The sequence below is a fragment of the Cydia splendana genome, chromosome 6 (genome assembly GCF_910591565.1).
Source record: "Cydia splendana chromosome 6, ilCydSple1.2, whole genome shotgun sequence".
Lineage (NCBI taxonomy): Eukaryota > Metazoa > Arthropoda > Insecta > Lepidoptera > Tortricidae > Cydia > Cydia splendana.
In genome coordinates, this window is record NC_085965.1 from 18,189,367 (window position 1) to 18,206,862 (window position 17,496).

At 38.3% G+C, this 17,496-nt stretch overlaps 1 long non-coding RNA gene across 1 annotated transcript in view; it reads right to left on the reverse strand.

Annotated features, from left to right (window-relative positions):
* Positions 1 to 16,241, reverse strand: part of LOC134791804 (uncharacterized) — a 57,517-nt gene extending 41,276 nt beyond the window's left edge. The window contains exon 1 of the long non-coding RNA XR_010144329.1: positions 16,020 to 16,241. This is a non-coding gene — a long non-coding RNA (uncharacterized LOC134791804). The remainder of the gene's footprint in view (positions 1 to 16,019) is intronic.
* Positions 16,242 to 17,496: the final 1,255 nt, after the last annotated feature.

Genomic DNA, 17,496 nt, shown 5'->3' on the forward strand with positions numbered 1-17,496 from the left:
CTCTTCGTTATGTTTGTTAAGCAAGTTAAGTTTTTAAGCCACATTTTTGTCAAGCTCGAGTTCTGATGATGGGATCCATGAGGAATCGAGGGAACTCCTCAAATCTTAAAGGCATGCGGATAGAGATTTTTGTATTTTCATCACAAAATCAAGCATTTTCATTAAAAACTGTCGCATTTGATGAAGTGGAACTGCTGATGATTATCAGAACGGAACTCTTCATCGACGCATAGTTCACGTTTGGCGATTTGTCCTCTTCGTTATGTTTGTTAAGCAAGTTAAGTTTTTAAGCCAAATTTTCGTCAAGCTCGAGGTCTGATGATGGTATCCATGAGGAATCGAGGGAACTCCTCAAATCTTAAAGGCATGCGTATAGAGATTTGTGTATTTTTATCAGATACTTAATCAAGAATTTACATTAAAAACTGTCGCATTTGATGAAGTGGAACTGTTGATGATGATCAGAACAGAACTCTTCAATGACTACACGTTTGGCGATTTCGAATTTAGATTTTGACGGAGCTGGCCCTGGAGCCAGACCTGACCCGGATCCGGGCTCTTATCTGGACCTGGACCTGGACTTGGACCTGGACTAAGACCTAGACCTGGACCTCGACCTGGACCTGGTCCTGAATCTGGAACTGGACCCGGACTTGGACTCGGACCCGGACTCGGACCTTGACCCGGAAAACCACTGATACCTAAGCTAAATAAACCACTATGATTACCTACCATAAAATGTAGGTATAAAGTATAATGATGCCAAACTTACTAGCCCCTCCCGCTCACAACCCCGTACACCACTCCGCACGCGCCGTTAAGTGGGTTAGGTTAGGTTTGAACTGCGATCCTCACAGAACCGAAAAAAAGTGGGTTAGGTTAGGTTAGAACTGCGAGCCTTACAGAACCGAACTGCTATCAGAGAAGTGGGTTCGTGAGGCTAAAACTGCGACCCTTACAGAAACGAAATGCTACCTACTAGAAAAGTGGGTGGTTTTACCTCCTTTTCTACATAGTGCACCATCTATGTACAATAATCTTTCACCGGCCCCCATAGAAGTCGGTTTTTTATTCTTGAAAATTATTTTCTACTATTTTATGTCGAACTGTACGAGTAAGTAGGTGCAACAAAGTCAATCGCTCTATATAATTTTTGGCAAACCGCGAGTTCTCAGTTCGGGGCGAACTACTAGTTAGATAATATTAGTTAGTCCATTTTGAATGACAGAAAACTGATAGGAGACTGATCGTGTAACCTGATCGTGTCATTCTCGCGTCAGTCACCATATTAGACAATACTAAATGACTGTGTTGCGTTCTGTGTCCAAACGGCGACTGTGTCGTAATTCTATCAGTCTGTTGTCAGTCTGGACTGATCGTGTAACCGTGTCCATTTTCCATCATTCTGGCATCAGTCAAAACTCGAATGGACTGATGGACTGAACTGACGCCAGAATTAGCGTGTAACCGATGTCTATAAAACAATACAGTCATCGACGAAGCCGTCTAGACAGGGCAATAGTGTGGGGTACGCGGGGCGGGTCACGCGCACCCGAGCTGCATACATCGCCATTGTTAGTAGGTCGGTACTACTTACAGGGCTAGCGTGTTTTATTGAAATGTTTGGCATGTTTATGTTGGTGTGTAAAAGTCTGTGACAACCCTAGTGTGTTCTTGTGCGGTGTCGGTATTTACGCAAACATCAAAAGCGTCGGTCCACTGTTACTTTTTACACTGTGCTTTTAGCTTAGGAGGACAGCACAAGCGATGGTTCGACTCAGTTTAACCAATGTAAGATAGATCATCTATAAATTACTGTTTAAAAAAAGTTTTTAGCTCCCAAAATACCGTATACTTCGTACAATTGCGTAAGGTAAACGTATCAGTTCTCGACATGAAACTCGCGCCGGAAGATAAGGCCACCACGCGGCGCGGGTGTTTACTGTTTAAAAATAATTTTTCGTCAAAATAATTTTTAGCTTTTAAGATTTTTATTATTGTATGTAAGTACGTTAGTTTGTAAGGTATGTATCAACGGACCTTTTGCCTGAAAATAAATAATTTTGATTTGATGTGAGGGTAATTCGGAGTACCTAACCTGAATACCTTTTATTTATATTGTGTGCGAGTAACACGCGTTGCGAGTAAAGTCGAAATGCGATCAATTTCTGATGATCTCCTCTGGTATATAATAAATTGTAATACCACATCAGGTCCAAAGGCGCCTCAGACGGTTTAGCGGAGGAAGTCATCAATATAAAGTGAATCTATCTAACTAGTATATCTTATAGCGGGGGTTGCCAACCATTGGCACGTGTACGTAGAAAAATAATATAGGCACTTTCATTTGTTTACTAATAAATCTAATCATGTGTAGATGCGTCATGGCTACACTTTTAATTAAATTGCGCCTTCACCTTTCTATTTATTTATTATAAACTTTATAGCAAATTAAGAGTAGGTACAATAAGCAAACTTAATGTTTTCTCTACCAATGAACCATAGGGCAAAAAAAATTAACATTAAAGCGTGTACCTACCCTTGAAGGTTTGCCATCCCTGACTACAGGGAGAGTATTTGATGGGCTATAGATCGCTGATAGCGTCTAAAGGGTTAATTCTTGACGGAGGTAATATTAATTATATTAATTATACAGGTCTGCACCGTTATGATTTTAAGCGTCCTATTCCATGTAATCCATGGTTAGTTGCTATTTGTATGGAAATTTACTGTAAGCCTTTGGGGAGGAAAAGTTGATACACTCGGGGGCAATTAAAACTATCTACATAATTTTTCATTTCTATAAAGTGACCTGTTTTATTGATATTTAGTCGAATATTACAGAATCAGAGACTCTAAGCCCCATTTAGACGGATCAGGGACTTACGTGCGGTTTTCGTTACGTTGCGGTATTTGGTCGATCGACTGAATTCATTGTACTCTGTATATTTATTACATAAGTTCTCGCGCCGTGTATATAAATGGAACTTAACCCGATAACAACGTAAACGATTACAAAAGCAAATTGTAGACAGCAATTAAGGGGCCCACTGGTTAACAGTTCGCCGGACGGAATAGGCCTGTCAGTTAGAACAAAAAGTTGACAGTTCCGAACAACTGACAGGCGGATACCATCCGTCGGACTGTTAATCAGTGGGCCCCTTTAGAGCATTGTTGATCTCTGCCGCTAAAAGTGTTTTATGTAAAAAAATCTTTATTTACTTACCTATTGTAAAAAAAAAACATTCAAATTTAAATAAAAATCATCACAACTACTCTTTTGTTTCAAGACAAAATTCGTTGTTTCACAAACGCCAAGAAACATTTCCCTAAGGCAATAATTAAAATTTTTCTATTACATATTAACATAATTGTCGTTAACGGTGTTCATTTGCCTCTCCACGCAAAGAGGCGTAAAACCCTCTTTATGTTGATGAATGACCGTAACATATCATATCAGTTAGGCAACTGGCGAACAACGACAGCGAACGTATGAACAATCTATTTCAATGTTAATAATAATAAGTTATGGTGATTTATTGTGATTGATATGGAAAATCAATATTAATATACAGACAGAGTGGAACATTTCTAGAGACTGAGCTGAAAGGATAGTGTTATCTAAGTGATCTACAATCGAGTTATTATAATCGTAAAGCTGGACTAAATAGTAAAACAAAATCATTAAAATGAAATATTTTTATATCAGTGACAACCCTACAAAGTTATTTACATTTTAAATTGACACATGTCATTATCATTCAATAGGATCTTAGGATCTACTTGCTAGGGTTGAAACGTACAGAGATTTTTGCACTAATGTTTAACAATCTGTATCTCAAAAACGGTCAGAAATACTAACGTGATTAATAAGTGAAAAATAAAATACGTAGCCTAAACAATTCCCCGTTTGCATAAAAGTCCTTCGTTCTGTTCCACCCGATATATTATTTAAAACTGAATAATTATAGTAAAATTAAATTACGTTTGATAGACGGACAAGTGAAGTGACTATTTAAGTCATCTTTAATGGGCGGACGACGGATGCAATATACCTACGTCAAAATCATGTTATCTTTTAAACCAATTTTAATTACGTATATCGTTTGACATGATTTTGACGTATATTGCATCCGTGGTCCGCCCATTAGTCATGTTTTGTCGTTGTTGGTACAGGAAACTAAATATCGAAATAGCATGAATACCCACAAAGCATCTCAAGAAATTAATGTACCGTTTCACAAGAATGTTTTGGGATGAAATAAAAAAAATCTGTATATCGATTTTTACATCGTATGTTACTCGTATGAACTTGTGTGTCCATATGTTCCGTTTGTCAATGGCTAAGCCCTCAGTTGTCAGTCAAGTGCGTGTAAGAATTTGACTCATTACGCGAGTGAGGAGGCGAATGCCTGCGCAACAACTAGAAGATATGTCTGAGCGATTTGTATGTTATTGGTAGACCAGTAGCTGTGTTATGAATTACAATTTTCTTTCAATACTTAGTAGGATATTGGCGTTGGTAGCGTAGCGGTAAGAGTGTGCGACTTTGTATTCGGAGGACGCGGGTTCAAGCCCAGGTTCGTACCAATCAGTTTTTGGTAAGTATAAAATCGGAACGTAAGTAGTATGTGCCATAAATATATCATATGATATTTACCAGTCGCTTTTCCGCAGCGGAAAACATAGTGGAAAAACGTGACTAATCCCAATAAGGCTGTTTCTTCTGGGTTGGCATGTCGCTTTCGTAAAAACTAGTACCTACGTCAATTCTTGGGATTATTTGCCATGTAGACCGTAGGTTTCCATGAACCATGGCAAAATATCGAGACAACGCGTACTGGCCCAGCAGTAGACCTAGCACATGATTGGCGTGACAGTATCTCGCCAGCGTGATAGACTACTCGTCCCTCTTTAATTAACACTGAAAAGAGGGGTAGTCTATGTCGCGGGCGAGATACTGTCACGCCAATCATGTGCTAGGTCTACTTCATCACAAATATTTGTTTCTGAGTTATGGATGTTTTCTATGTATACAGGGTGGAAAGGCACGACGATCCTTCCCGGAAGTATTAGGTCGTTTAAGTGATACAGAGACTATTGGTAATGGTAAGAATCGTTAATTGAGTAAAAAATAAAAATTGCAAAAATACTACTTTTTAACTGTGGTGATAACCCTATAGCATGTGCACATGACGGCTAGATTAAGGATCTCCGTCGGGAAAGCTCGGGACTTTACACTTTTTTCCGATCGTTGACAGTATCGCAATGATGTATGAATGACGCATAAATGTCAAATAAATCAAATGCATGCAAAAATATTACAAACAATTTTATTACTTTCTTAGATAATTACTTTTTTCCAATATTTAATACTATCTTCTTTTCACATACGGTGTTCAAATGTACCTCCGTGTATTACAACGCCGCCGCAGCCCGTACCCGAGTATGTCGATGCACATGCGATATAGTGTATGCTCTTCGTCATTTATCCTCCGCAGAAAGCACCAATTAGCCTTTGTCTCATTTCGTCCGCAGTTTCACATTCCGTTTGGTTTGGTACACCATATCTTTTACACAGCCTCACAAATTTAAATAGCCACGAGCATCTAACATTTTTATTTGAAGAATATGACATTCAATAAGTATAGTTCAATGAAAATTTAATTTCAAACATCAGACGTCTTGTCTATTTCCTACCACGCAAGAAGGTTTGTTAGTTTGGTATTGAAGAAGTATTTATTCTTGATTTATTCTTAGTATTTAATTTTTGCAAGTTCATTTGGTGCAACTAACACAACCTACATGTAATTTTTTATTATTTTAAATAGTTTCCAATTATTCGAAAATAATTTTGTGAAACGTGTTAAGAAACTAAAACCTTTTTATCAGTCAAGGAAACCAGAGATATTTATAAGACGATTGCGTACTTTTGAGTGGTTGTCAATGTCACCATTTGAACTGTCGTTGTAAACAATGTTGTGGTTAGTATTATTAATATTAAGGAATAACATAACTATTTCATTCAAGTATTGAACAAGTGGAACCACTAAGAAAGCGAAAATCCTGCAATGATTCTTACCGTGCTGTAAGCAGACCTAAATATGGTTAGATGGCAACAAATTAGCATAATTTCCTGTCGAATACTGATTGTTTACAAGTAAGTTCATTGACCCTGTCACCTGTTAGGGTTAGAACAAAGTAGTTTTTTGCGTGGATGTTTAAAAGGTCATAATTTAGAAACGGTTGCCCATATTAACATAGTTTCTATGGAGAAAATATAGAGCTTAGGCTAAACTATCTCCCATTTCCGGAAAGGATCGTCGTGCCTTTCCACCCTGTATAAGTATTTATAATATTTATATATATATATATATATATGTATATTATATATCTCGTCGTTTAGTACCCGCAACACAAGCCTTATGGAGCTTACTGTGGGACTAGGTCGATCTGTGTAAAATTGTCCTATAAAAAAAATTCATACCTGGGATGTTATTAAAGTTATACAGGAAGCTTCCATGACACCCTGTCAGGGCACTCAAATTGCCTTATATCTAGCTTAATACTAAATTATATTACAGGCCATGCATTCTATTATGTTTAGTATTCGAATTAATGTATAATTAATTCATCGCAAATTTCGTATATGTATGATGTTTGCACTAAGGTGCAACCAAATGTGTGAATTGTTAATGCAATTGAAATAAATGTATGAAACATCCAAATATTTTTTCGCGATTTCGGCATTGGTCCCATAATGAAAGTTGTTCAGTATGATGTAAAAAGTCACTACGCAGATTATGGCTGGGGATTCAAATTTCACCCTGTATAAAAATGTTCTCAACTCGACAATACATCTTAAAAAGGTCGATAATATATATATATATATATTATATATATATATATATATATATATTATATATATATATATATATATATATATATATATATATATATCATATAGGAGTGGAAGATACAGTTTATTTTAGAACGTATACGTATACGCAGTAAAAAAGCAGCAAGTCTGAAATGCCTCTAATGCTGAGTGATGGCAAGCAGTCAGTGTAATATCTTGCGTCATGCGTCATGACCATGCTTCCTAATGCCTGTAATTAGCATCATTCGTCTGGAGATGAATCGTTCACTCTGGACCTTAGATAGGGTTAAGGACGCTACTTAAGTCGATTCTTTTCAGTTGTAGTAGTAGTAGTAGAGCCGTTTATTCCAATAAATATTACATTTAGTTTACAAAACATGCAATGTTTTTTTTTACAAAACAATAAAGATAAGTACTGAATTTAGTCAATTCTATTCAGTATCACATTAAATTTCTAGCGAAAAAAAGAAGAGGAACTAACTAGAAACTAAATTGCTTTCAGCAAACCCTGTATTTTGTACAAGGGATTACTACTATACAAAATTCCTAACCAAAGGAGGTTCCGGGGCAAACTGCCAATCTGAGTCAAGAGCAGACGATTCAATGGAGCCACGCCGTTCCATTGCCGTCGTAAATATATATAATATGTATGTATATGTGAGTCTACAAGTTACTTGTACCTAATATAGACCGTGTTGCCTCATTATTTTAAATGCCAATATAAAAAAACCGGCCAAGTGCGAGTCATACTCGGGCACGAAGGGTTCCGTACCATTACGCAAAAACGGCAAAAAAAAACACGTTTCTTGTATGGGAGCCTTTTAATTTTAGTATTTGTTGTTATAGCGGCAACAGAAATACAGGGAAGTATGTGGAGCTAATTCGGTCAATGTACAACCAATGTTGTACACGCGTCCGGTCAGCTGCTGGCACCACCGACAGGTTCAGTGTCACGGTAGGCTTGCACCAGGGATCGGCCTTAAGTCCTTACCTCTTCCTGCTTATTATGGACGCTCTGTCGTCGGACATACAGGAGGAGGCACCCTGGTGTATGCTTTTCGCTGATGACATTGTGCTTGTGGGTGAAGACGGACTCGAGGTACAGAGCAGACTTGAGAAATGGCGGCATAAGCTGGAGAATGTTGGCCTGAAGATCAGCAGATCTAAAACTGAGCATATGTTCTGCGATTTCGGCGGTCTCTCCAGTTTCGCTGCCATGGAACTCGATGGCGTTACGTTGCCGGTCTGCTCCGACTTCAAGTACCTCGGTTCGCTGGTACAGTGCGATGGCGATATTGACCGTGATGTGAAAAACCGGATTAGCACAGGATGGATGAAATGGCGACAGGTCACGGGAACCATTTGCGACGCCCGAATGCCTCTTCGATTGAAGGGTAAAATTTATAAAACCATCATAAGACCTGTCGTCATGTATGGATCGGAGTGTTGGGCCCTAAAGGTGACGGATGAAAAGAGGTTGCATGTAGCGGAGATGAGAATGTTAAGATGGATGTGTGGTGTGACAAGAATGGATAGGATAAGGAATGAGTATATAAGAGGAAGCCTAAAAGTTGCACCTATAGTAGAAAAAGTAAGAGCGAATCGCCTAGCGTGGTACGGGCATGTGATGCGGAGGGATGAAAGTCATGTGACGAAAAAGGTATTACGAATGAATGTGGAGGGAAGTAATGGGAGAGGAAGACCGAGAAAAGGGTGGATGGACTGTGTGAGAGATGATATGAAGCGAACGCAAGTGAATGATGAGATGACGGGCGAGAGAGAGGTATGGAAGAAAAAGACATGCTGCGCCGACCCCAAATGAATGGGATAAGGGCAAGCGAATGATGAGCGGCAACAGAAATACATCATCAGTGAAAATTTCAACTGTCTAGCTATGAGCTATGAGTGATAGACAGACGGACAGACGGACGGACAGCGGAGTCTTAGTAATATGATCCCGTTTTTTTTTAATTTAATATTTTTTACAGCTTTTAATTTCTGGAAACTATACTACTAGTTTCCAGACAGTGCCAGCCCTGAATATAAAATGTAATAAAATAAATATCATCCACGGCGGAAGCGTTAATCCTTCTGATTGGAAATGCGGCTCAGTTGCGCCAGTCACTCGCAACCTTACTTCTACTAGAGATAAGTCAATAGTAAAGACGCATAATCTCTATAAGATTTTGCGATCCTTATTATTTATATATTAGCTCACATTTATAGACGACTATCGCGAATTTATTTTATTACCTTTATTTACCAACGTTTCGACACAAAATCTCTATTTTGACATTTTTCTGGGACATCAGTTAGCTGCTACCACGACCAGTGAAACCTGTGTCGAACCTTCCGTAAATAAAATTAATAAAATAAATTCGCGATAAAATGTCTATAAAATGTGAGTTGCATGGACAAAATTGCATGGACACATAATCAATGAATTAATTTATTAGTAGGTACTCTGCTTATATTTTAATGCTGTCTTTTTTAAGTCTTTGTGCTTACCATTTTATATTAATCTTAATAACTAATTTTACCTGGCCAGCATGTACGTAATGTGTTAAATCTGGCGTAAAGGAAACTATGATGAGTCCATATGAAGAGTATATTGTCGAGGATTAGGCACTGATACAAATTTAGTCTGGTTAGCAGCAAGGTCGAAACGAATGTGACGGCATCACGCACGCGAACAAAAGCTGTATATTTATTCAAACATTTAAACTTGTTCCACGTGCGTTTATGCAGTTACCTATAAAACAAGATTCTTTAAGTTTACGAAGACACTTTCCAACACTGGCCCTTAAACCAAAGCAATCTTGTTTAAACACACAAACACAAAACTTAAATAGTGACTTACACTTCACTATAACATTAAATTAACAAAAACATATGCACTGAACTTTCGCTACACCTTATTAACAAAGTTCAGTTATTCACATTATGAATTGTTATTCAATAAATGTTTATAAAATAAACAAGTCTTTTAATTTCATGTAATCACTATCATGTTTGACTAAACCAACAAATAACCATGATGGTAATTACATTAAGAACACAATTATTACATAGAATACATAGTTAAATGTATTTACCTATGACAGTAATGTGAGCTGTCTCACAAACTTACTGTGTTTAACTTTACACAACGCTTTCGTCAGTATATCTGCCAACATATCATTAGTATTTAGATACTCAATGGTAATCTTATTACTATTTACAAGTTCTCTAATAAAATGATGCCGTATATCGATATGTTTGGTCCTAGCATGATGTAAAGAGCTCCTACACAATTTTAGCGCTGACTGATTGTCATTGAAAATTGTCGGTACAATTTCTTTATTTATAATTTCTTTCAGAAATGTACTAATAAACAAACCCTCTTTACAAGAATTAGACAAAGAGTAGTATTCGGCTTCGGTAGAGCTAAGGCTAACTGTTTTTTGCTTGCGGCTTTCCCAAGTAACTACTGACTCACCTATTTTAAAAACATAGCCCGTGTACGACCGGCGGTCCACGTCGTCACTGCCCCAGTCTGCATCCGCATATCCGGTGATATCCAGCTGCTGCTTGCTTTTCTTAAAAGTCAAACGGAGATCCAAGGTACCTTTCAAGTAGCGCAGGACTCTTTTGGCTGCTTTCCAGTGGGTCTCTGTAAATGATTCATTAAATTGACTCAAGTAGCTAACTGCGTATGCGATGTCTGCTCGGGTACAGATAGCAATATACATAAGAGAACCTACAAGACCTCTATAATCGTAGGTATCATCTCTTTGATTGCCCCTAGGTAACTTAAGTCCAGTTTCCATGGGAGTAGGCGAACACTTACACTCTTCCATTTTATATTTCTTCAGCACCATCGCGATATAACTCGATTGATCGAGAGTAATTTTGTTTTCATCTCTACACAATCTCATACCTAACACCTGATGAGCTGGCCCTAAATCTGTCATATCAAATTCCTTCATTAATTTGACTTTGACATCTAGCTTATCACGTTCATCACCTGTCGAAAACAATATTATATCATCAACATACAGAGCAATAATCATAAACGACCCCTTCAGTCGCTGAAAATAAACACAAGGCTCAGATGATGACTTATTGAACTTCAACTTACTGCATAGAACATGATCTATCTTCTCGTACCATGCCTTTGAGGCTTGTTTCAACCCGTAAATAGCTTTATTTAATTTGTAGACCTTACTTTCTTGACCTTTAACTATAAAGCCTTCCGGTTGTTCCATGAACACAGTTTCCTTCAAGTCACCGTTGAGAAATGCTGTTTTTACATCAAGATGTTCAATCTTCATACCGTACTCAACCGCCAAGGCTAACAAAGTACGTATAGTGGAATATCTGACAACCGGTGAATACGTCTCCTCATAGTCTATTCCATATTGCTGCGTGAAGCCTTTAGCTACCAGGCGTGCCCTATATTAGAGTAGTTCACCGTTCAATCCACGTTTCACTTTGAACATCCACTTGCATTTGACAGGTTTTTGTGACTCTCGTCGATCTGTCAGTGTCCAACACTCGTTCTTAATAAATGAGTTGTACTCACAAGACATTGCTTCCCTCCAATTGTCAACATCTGGACCACTCAGTGCTTCTCGTACAGTCCGTGGAGCATCTGGATCGCACGTGCCCGCGAGGAATCCAAAATGTGGTGAACCCGATGAACTGTCATATTCCGAAGTATCCGTACTCTCCTCCTCTGGAATATAAGTTGCATCGGCCGGATCATCACATTCACTAGAGCTAGACGAATCATTTATTGTGATCGTACTCGTTCGATCGCTCGTACTCTGAGAATTTCGTGTTAAATTGGCATCATCAGACGTACCGCTCACTACCGATATCGCTGGTTGTACAGAAGTTGGGTTCGACAATTCGATTACAACATTTTTATTTCCATTATTTTCAATTTGTGGAAATATTTCAATTGACTCAATGACATTGTCAATGTCATCACTTGATACTTTTTTAATGAACGTATTTTCTAAGAAGGTTACATCCCTGGCTTTGATGCATTTTGTTGGTTGTTCCGGGTCCAAGAGTCTATAACCCTTTGTATGCTCACAATACCCAACAAAAATGTACTTTTTGCATTTCGGATCTAATTTCGAACGCTTCAAAGTCATCGCATAAGCCACAGAACCAAAGATACGTAAATGACTTAGAGATACCTTTTTGCCACTCCACTTTTCTTCAGGAGTGCTCCCCAGTACAGCTTTCGTAGGACAGCGGTTTTTGACGTAGACGGCCGTGTTAACAGCCTCCGCCCAGAATTCGTTGCTTAGGCCCGCATCTTGCAGCATGCATCTTGCAGCCTGCATCACAGTCCTGTTCGCGCGTTCTGCGACCCCGTTCTGAGCAGCGGAGCCAGGAACAGTGGTTTGATGCACGATGCCATTGCTCTTGAGATACGCCTGAAAAGCAGAACTGGTGTATTCTCCTCCGTTGTCGCTACGTAGCGATTTTATCTTTTTACCTGTCTGGTTCTCCACTAAAGCCTTAAATTCTTTGAACCTATCAAATACTTCACCTTTTTTAGTTAAAAAGTACACAAACGTCTTTCTAGAATAGTCATCTATGAAAAGCAAGAAATACCTTGCACCGCTGAATGAGGGAGATGGTAGCGGCCCACAGACGTCTGTATGTACTAAACCCAGGACCTCTTTAGCCCTGTTGTGAGATTTCTTAGGAAAGGGGACCCTACTTGCCTTACCTTGTACACACGCTACACACGTTTCAAAATCTCTACTATCATATGATATACCAGAAGCCATACCTTTTTTCAAAAGTTCCATGCTTCTTCTGTTGAGATGCGATAGACGACGATGCCAAACCTTCTCTAAAGCTACAGATACAGTTCCGTCGCTAGTAACCGCACGCTTCTCCTCCACTGCTGCATTGGCCATCTGTTTGTTCTGTAAAGGAACATTAGAACACGCCCCCACAGTGTCAAGGACATAAACATCATTTTTCAAAGTAGCTGTCGCTGCAATAACCCCATTATCTAATATTTCGCAACTATCGGATTCGAATACTATCTTAAAGCCTTTCTTTGCCATGGCGCTTACCGACAATAAGTTAGCTACTAAATTAGGTACATAATACACATCACTAATAGTCTTTACAGTGCCATTACGTTGTTCCACTTGAACATTACCTCGCCCGGCCGTAAATAGTTTATCTCCGTTAGCTACAGTCACTTGCAACGATTTCTCTGACTTCATGTCACTCATCATGTTCACATCTCGACAAAGATGACTCGCCGATCCACTGTCCACGTACCAAAGATCACTTTCCACGTTCACCGACAGCGCCGTGAGTAGAGCCTTTGCCGACGACGTTTCTTTGCTACTTTTCTTTTTGTTCAACATCGGACAATCTTTCTTGAAATGTCCGGTCCTCTTACATACATAACACCTGGGCAGCTTTCTCGCGGCCGCCAGAGCCGTAACTCCGTCTCCGTCGCGCTTGCTGTCCTCACGTCGCATCCTTTCCTGTAGCAGCTTCGCCGATACAACTTCGCTAGATAATTTGGCAGTTGACGAGTTCTCAATAGCCATGATTAGCGGGTCGTAGTCCTCAGGAAGTCCACTCAGCATGATGACCGCAACAAAGTCATCCTCCAACCCAGCACCAACATCCTGCAGTTGTTGTGCGACATCCGTGATCTTGTTTATGTATTTCTCCATACTCTGACAATCCGTCAACTTTGTGCTAAACAAAGTTCGCAACAGGCCTAGTCTCCGACATAATCCCTTATCTTCATATGCTTTCTGAAGACTCGTCCATGCTTTGTGTGCCGAGGTCACGTTCCTTATGTGTACGAAGGCCGTCGATTGCACGGACAATGCAATGCGTGCGAGCGCTTTCTGGCCCTTTTTCACATCTTCCGGTTTTTTATCGTCAACCTCTTCTTCCACAAAATCCCAAAGATCTTCATGAACTAGCACCATCTTCATCATAAATTTCCACGATGAATAGTTTTCCATTCCTTTTAGTTTTTCCATCACGAGTGGAGATGAGGAACTTGTACTGGACGCCATTACTGCCGGCGACCGTATTAACTATTTTCGCTTTTTACGCTCGAAATCCGTTTTGATTTTTATTGAAAACGCGCAGGCCCATGACCTGTTAAATCTGGCGTAAAGGAAACTATGATGAGTCCATATGAAGAGTATATTGTCGAGGATTAGGCACTGATACAAATTTAGTCTGGTTAGCAGCAAGGTCGAAACGAATGTGACGGCATCACGCACGCGAACAAAAGCTGTATATTTATTCAAACATTTAAACTTGTTCCACGTGCGTTTATGCAGTTACCTATAAAACAAGATTCTTTAAGTTTACGAAGACACTTTCCAACATAATGACCCCTACACACGTAACCGGCAATCGCATGCGATTTGCGATACATTGCGGCGTTTGATGGACCTATTGAACTCTTTACACCTACTTAGCCAACAATGATCCCAAATCACATGTCATTTTGTTGCAACATTGGTAAAAGCCTTAAGTTATACTTAAACTTCGGACTTCGGTCATCGAATCGAAATTTATAGGGTTCTTCCCGTTGACCTAGAACTATAAGATTTGGCAAGTAATATCGCCCTACACTACAAATACAGGAAAAAACCTTAAATAACAAAACTTCCGTGAGACACAGACATAATAGTATATACATTAAGAACATGACGAGCGATTTTCAACTTAAAATACGTGAGTGACCCGTTCTTAATATATTAAAAAAAACTAGAAACTATAAATTTGTAAAAAAAAGTTAAATTTATACGGAACCCGATGGGCGAGTCCGACTAAGACTTGTCCAGTTTGTTTCTTTTAACAAACACTTTGTTATTTTATTTTCTCAAACACCGTAAAAGTAATTTAAAGCATCTGTAGAATTTCTTAATTACATTGTTTTATACGTTTCTAGATGGTATCGGGTTGAGATAAGCAAATTGTGGAAGCAGCGGCGCCCGGCGTCTCAGTGAGCAACTGGGCTAAGCGATCAACGCCGATTACTCTGACTTTGACTAATCTGAGCGGCTGGCTAATTACAATTACACCTTTAAGTCACCCTAAAGGTGTGTAAGTCACGCGTCAAGGCTGCAGCAATAATATTTTTTATTATTATACCACATCGGTGGCAAACAAGCATACGGCCCGCCTGATAGTAAGCAGTCACCGTAGCCTATGGACGCCTGCAACTCCAGAGGTGTTACAAGCGCGTTGCTAACCTTGTCAAAATCAAGCTATCAAAATTCCATTTTAATATTTGAAAGTAATATGAAAAAAACGTAATTTCACAAACAAAATAACAGACAAATTGATATACATACATTTAAAAAACGTTACCATGTTAAAGTGGCAATAAGGTTCTCGTTCAATTTTATTAATCCTACGTACAAAGTTTAAGCAAAATGGTTAAGTATCCATAATCGACAACCCTGTCATAGAACTGTAATATGCCATGGTTTTGCCAGCTCCGTTGCGGGGTCTGGTTACGAGACACGTCTGTGGGCGCGTATTATGGGATTTTAATAGTTGATTTATCATAATTTTTATATCATTATGTAATTAGTTATGATATTAATTTAAATATACTATACGTTCCTAAACTATTGTTTACTTAATGGCACGATTATATCATAGAGCGTAGAATGTTATAGAAATATTGGGCACACGGTTAGAACTTCCCATGACACACAGATAAATGACTTGTACCTACAAGCGTCCATAGCCCACGCTTAATTTTAAATGATTTTCGCGCATTATTTTAACTACACACTCATGGGACTCAATCTCGTACACTTAACTTACATACATTCATTTATGTTTCATTACATTCGGACTTAACACTAAAATGTAGTATTTTTTTCTTAACAGAGTATTTTTGAATCATTTAAAGTGAAAAATATCTTGTTCGATAGTTTTAACGTTGCCCGGAACGAACTATATATAGATGCACTATATGCTGATCGGTGTGGAAGACGAATCCGGCTACCACGTGACAGGCATAGCCTAGTGTCCCGCCACAGGATATTAATATATCTTAACAAGGTTTTTTCTTTCAAATAAATATTATTCTTATTCTTATTCTAAAATAATCGTGGGTACTTACCGATTCTAATTCCGTAATTAGGCAAGTGGGCCTGCATACGCTTCTCACCTTCTCAATCGGCCGTTTCAATCTGCAACAAACAGATTAGCATCAACAATGGCCTATTAGCTGCGACCCAATTCGGCGAGGAGCCGGGCCTTTGCGGTAACGTGAGAAAATAATCAGTTTCAATTATTTTCATACGCATTCGCGTCAAAAGAAAAAAATATGTTAACATTAGCACGTTTCCAAACAATGTATGAGTGAAATTAGCGTTATTCTCACGCCACTATGCTTGCTACTACACTAGAGTCATCCAGACCGCTTAGTATGACTTGTGTTGTCGCGCGACTCCACTTACATAGTGGCTCCAAAAAACGTTGACGAATATATTTACTGCTGTATATTTTTGATAATTTTAACAAATGTTTGTGTTTGACTATCAAAGCTAAAGGAGAATTGTTTGAAGATACGTTTCTGTTTTAGTTACCTGTGTCTGTATTATTTTTAATGTCATTTTGTAAAAGATGAGTAAGTAATTATTCATAAAAAATATTTGTATTTTTGGGATATATTTACATATAAACAGGATATTAACCCTGTATATTTGTTTCAATAAATGCATAAATTTACATGATAAATACCCCGTTTCGAATAGTTTTAATAGTAAAAGTTAATATAAATTACCATGTTAGATTAAAATTGCATAAGTATGTAATTACGTAGGTATGTCATTCTTAAGGAATCTTGGTATATAAAAACGTTAGCACCGGATATTTAAAAATAGCTTTGCCTCCACACACAGACATACTCGTACTTAAGTAATTTCTTAATTACAATCTTAAAACCGGATAGGATGTAAATATGGACCGACCAATAATCGATAATAAAACGTTTTATTACAATCGATTAATGGTTAGAGTTATCCAGCATGACATCACTTTCCTGTACGTCACTTTCCTGCACGTCACTTTCTAATGTTGTTTTGACTTTTGACAGCAACTCAATGTTACGAATCAACAATCAGTGTTTTAATTGATAACGAGAAAATTGAAAGGGTTAGGTTGTCTCTCCATACCGACCGCTAATGGGCTTGGCCAAGACTGTATAGTATAAATGTACACATGAATGTAGGGAAGAAGTGACATGATTTTGTATTAGTCGAATGTTTGTAGGCGACAAGATATTTTGTTTTACTTAAAAAAATAAAAGCTCGTACAGAATTCGTTCTGAAACTCCCAAAAATAATGCAAGTTGTTTTCATAACCTAATTCCTTCGTGCCAGTCCCCTAAAGTGTCATTATATGGAACTTGCTAACTATGTAAACAAACCGCCATATTGACATTGTCTCTGAATGATGAATTTACTAGTGACTTTTGTTTACATAGTTAGCAAGTCCCATAGAATGACACTTTACTTAATTATTACATCCGTTAATTTATAAGTAAATAAATTAACAAAGTAAAAAAAAAATAACTAAAACAGCGATTGACTTAG